The sequence below is a fragment of the Poromitra crassiceps genome (assembly GCF_964638095.1).
Source record: "Poromitra crassiceps genome assembly, chromosome: 6".
Taxonomy (NCBI): Eukaryota; Metazoa; Chordata; class Actinopteri; order Beryciformes; family Melamphaidae; genus Poromitra; species Poromitra crassiceps.
The window spans coordinates 60052501-60057326 of NC_139627.1; positions in this window are offsets into that span (position 1 = coordinate 60052501).

The following is a 4826-nucleotide window of genomic DNA, read 5'->3' on the forward strand; positions in this document are numbered from 1 at the left end:
AGAAGGCTTTAAAGAGGAGATCACTTCAGTCACATGACAGAACGCTTTAAAGAGGAGATCACTTCAGTCACATGACAGAACCCTTTAAAGAGGAGATCACTTCAGTCACATGACAGAAGGCTTTAAAGAGGAGATCACTTCAGTCACATGACAGAACCCTTTAAAGAGATCACTTCAGTCACATGACAGAAGGCTTTAAAGAGGAGATCACTTCAGTCACATGACAGAACACTTTAAAGAGGAGATCACTTCAGTCACATGACAGAAGGCTTTAAAGAGGAGATCACTTCAGTCACATGACAGAACACTTTAAAGAGGAGATCACTTCAGTCACATGACAGAACCCTTTAAAGAGATCACTTCAGTCACATGACAGAAGGCTTTAAAGAGATCACTTCAGTCACATGACAGAAGGCTTTAAAGAGATCACTTCAGTCACATGACAGAACACTTTAAAGAGGAGATCACTTCAGTCACATGACAGAAGGCTTCAAAGAGGAGATCACTTCAGTCACATGACAGAACGCTTTAAAGAGATCACTTCAGTCACATGACAGAAGGCTTTAAAGAGGAGATCACTTCAGTCACATGACCGAACGCTTTGAAGGGGAGATTGAAGAGGAGATCACTTCAGTCACATGACAGAACACTTTAAAGAGGAGATCACTTCAGTCACATGACAGAACACTTTAAAGAGATCACTTCAGTCACATGACAGAACACTTTAAAGAGGAGATCACTTCAGTCACATGACAGAACACTTTAAAGAGATCACTTCAGTCACATGACAGAACACTTTAAAGAGGAGATCACTTCAGTCACATGACAGAACACTTTAAAGAGGAGATCACTTCAGTCACATGACAGAACACTTTAAAGAGGAGATCACTTCAGTCACATGACAGAAGGCTTTAAAGAGGAGATCACTTCAGTCACATGACAGAACACTTTAAAGAGGAGATCACTTCAGTCACATGACAGAAGGCTTTAAAGAGGAGATCACTTCAGTCACATGACAGAAGGCTTTAAAGAGGAGATCACTTCAGTCACATGACAGAAGGCTTTAAAGAGGAGATCACTTCAGTCACATGACAGAAGGCTTTAAAGAGGAGATCACTTCAGTCACATGACAGAACACTTTAAAGAGGAGATCACTTCAGTCACATGACAGAAGGCTTTAAAGAGGAGATCACTTCAGTCACATGACAGAAGGCTTTAAAGAGGAGATCACTTCAGTCACATGACAGAACACTTTAAAGAGATCACTTCAGTCACATGACAGAACACTTTAAAGAGGAGATCACTTCAGTCACATGACAGAACGCTTTGAAGGGGAGATCACTTCAGTCACATGACAGAACGCTTTGAAGGGGAGATTGAAGAGGAGATCACTTCAGTCACATGACAGAACGCTTTGAAGGGGAGATTGAAGAGGAGATCACTTCAGTCACATGACCGAACGCTTTGAAGGGGAGATTGAAGAGGAGATCACTTCAGTCACATGACAGAACGCTTTGAAGGGGAGATTGAAGAGGAGATCACTTCAGTCACATGACCGAACGCTTTGAAGGGGAGATTGAAGAGGAGATCACTTCAGTCACATGACCGAACGCTTTGAAGGGGAGATTGAAGAGGAGATCACTTCAGTCACATGACAGAAGGCTTTAAAAAGGAGATCACTTCAGTCACATGAGAGAAGGCTTTAAAAAGGAGATCACTTCAGTCACATGACAGAAGGCTTTAAAAAGGAGATCACTTCAGTCACATGACAGAAGGCTTTAAAGAGGAGATCACTTCAGTCACATGACAGAAGGCTTTAAAAAGGAGATCACTTCAGTCACATGACAGAATGCTTTAAAAAGGAGATCACTTCAGTCACATGACAGAAGGCTTTAAAGAGGAGATCACTTCAGTCACATGACAGAAGGCTTTAAAGAGGAGATCACTTCAGTCACATGACAGAACCCTTTAAAGAGGAGATCACTTCAGTCACATGACAGAAGGCTTTAAAGAGGAGATCACTTCAGTCACATGACAGAAGGCTTTAAAGAGGAGATCACTTCAGTCACATGACAGAACCCTTTAAAGAGGAGATCACTTCAGTCACATGACAGAAGGCTTTAAAGAGGAGATCACTTCAGTCACATGACAGAAGGCTTTAAAGAGGAGATCACTTCAGTCACATGACAGAAGGCTTTAAAGAGGAGATCACTTCAGTCCTGGTTGACCAGCGGGAAGTCATTTAGAGTTGGGCTGCTGAGACAAACTGTATATAATGACGTCATGTCGCAGCCATTAAAATAAATGGTGATATTACTTATTTATGAGCATTATAAACATATATTTTCGATATTAAAATAGAGAAATAGAACAATAGAAATAGAAATAGAAAACAAAAAGAGAAAATCCACTTTTATGTATTTATTTGTTAATTAAACCCTTTAGCCTTGCAGTTAAAGCTCCCCGACAAGGAGGGTGTGATGCAGACCCCTAAACACTAGTTCCAGCATCCCTGTGGTTGGCGAAATGATTAAACTTTTACAAACCAGAACTTAAAGATAATGATGGACTTCAGGTAATGAGTTGCTTCAGTTTACAAAATAGATACTTCTCTCTCTAGCTCTTCTCAACATTAGCATCTTAGCAATCCATGGCAGCAGAGAAGCTGGTTCTTGCTGGAAAACCTCTGAGCTCAGTGATTTGTTGTATTGATTGGTTTGAATGGGAGTTCTGTGGGTCTACCTGGGTCAGAGCTGCTGGCTGGCCCTGGATCCGCATCTTCTGCTAGCTTCTGTTTAGGAACAGTGACAAAGACACTATATCAGAACTAAAGAAATGTGTTTATTTTCACACTATAGGAATAAGAAAATGAGGTGTTGACAGCACATTGATCAATTCTGTGATATTGCAATATTTGCTTGTAGCCTACTACTGTAGTTTATGTAAAAAAACAACAACAGGGGTGCATTTATATGTTTTGTTTACAAGCGGTGGAGTACACAAAGCACAACATTTGCTAACTAAAAAAGCAACTTAAATATTCCATGTAACCTACGCATACTATCCGGCCCCAAGCTCAACATGCAGATCAGATTCCAAATTCAAGCAAAAGTAACTGCTAAGTTACAGAGGAGATATATATATATATATATATATATCCACGCCACGGAGCTGGCGGGAGGAAAAAACCTATCAAAAACAACAAACAACTATGAAATGCACATAAAGAGCTGCACTGAGTGAATGACTGCTGACAGACTTTGACTGTTGTTCACTTTAAAGGAACTTTATAACGGCGTTTTGAGAAAAACAAAAGAGGAAACAGCAAACTGACCTGACTGTGTATATTCCCTGTGACCTCTGAGCTCTGCTCCTCCTCTCCCTCTGTAAAGAGAGGGAGAGAGAGAGAGAGAGAGGGAGAGAGAGAGAGAGAGAGAGAGAGAGAGGGGGAGAGAGAGAGAGAGAGAGAGAGGGAGAGAGAGAGAGAGAGAGGGAGAGAGAGAGAGAGAGAGAGAGAGAGAGAGAAGCCCCTTTTACACAGCCTATTCAAGGCAGCATATTTCATACAATTCAATAGTGGAATCAAAGGTATGTGAAAAAGCATAACTTGCTGTTAATGCAATCTTGTCTGTTGTGCGTCCCCTTGTGAAAAATAACTATAGTATCCTTACTGTGCGTTCATACCCACCAGAGAAAACAAGCGCAAATTCACAATAGCTGTGACCAGATACGCTATATCAGTCAGAGTGTCATCTCTCTATGTCAGTCAGAGTGTCATCTCTCTATGTGAGTCAGAGTGTCATCTCTCTTATAGCCGCTTCTTAACCTGCAGTGGAATCCGTATTATAACCCGCTCCTAGCCGGTTGGCCTGCATGTTAAACAACAATTAATTAGCCGGCCTACACGCACTCCCGCGAGTCCGTATCATATTCATCTCGGTCGCCGGTCTAGGATCTGGATTAGCGCAAAAGCAGCTTCTGTTTAACTCTGGCAGCTCATGATCCTGATCATGTAGGCTAGCTGTTATGTGGGCGGGTGGTGGTAGTTTATTAATTAATCAATCGTTCGGGGCAATCGCTTATACCAACGAGCAAACTCACGGTTTCCTCAAGTGCTGCAAAAACGGCTTGAATTGTTTGGCAGAGGGATCCCAACGCGCTTCAGCTATGCAGGCAGCCAGGTCCAGTGCATCAGGAGGGACGCTTACTGCTGCGCTGCGCTGCTTGCTTGCTCCCATGTCAGAAAAAGCCTAACTTTTGTGGGGAGAAATACATTGAAAACTAGTCAGATATGACTTGAATGCCACTTGTAAAATAAATCACCCACAGTGATTGACGACGGTCCGACCACTATTTTGACTGGGCGGCTTTATGTAGCCTAACAAAGGCGGAAGCGCTCATTTTTGGAACATTGCCACCCCTCGTGGTCGGAATGGACTCCGTTAAAACGGCATGTTTTTGAAGTCTCCAGATTTGTCGCTAACGTTAGTCTCTTCTGAGAAGTTTTCTGGAGTTGGATGCAACCAATTCTATTGTGTGAGGCAGCCATTTGAGGCAGGCAGTGTTGTGTGACTGTGCGTCCACACTGCGGAGAGGATAGGAGCTGACTGACTGATAGCCTATATCGAGACATATAGGCCTAGCCTAACTTTTGTGGGGAGAAATAAATTTAAAACTAGTCAGATATGACTTGAATGCCACTTGTAAAATAAATCACCCACAGTGATTGACGACGGTGCGACCACTATTTTGACTGCCTCATTTTTGGCACAATGCCAGGAATGGACCCTCTGTTAAAACGGCATGTTTTTGAATGGAGTTTGGTT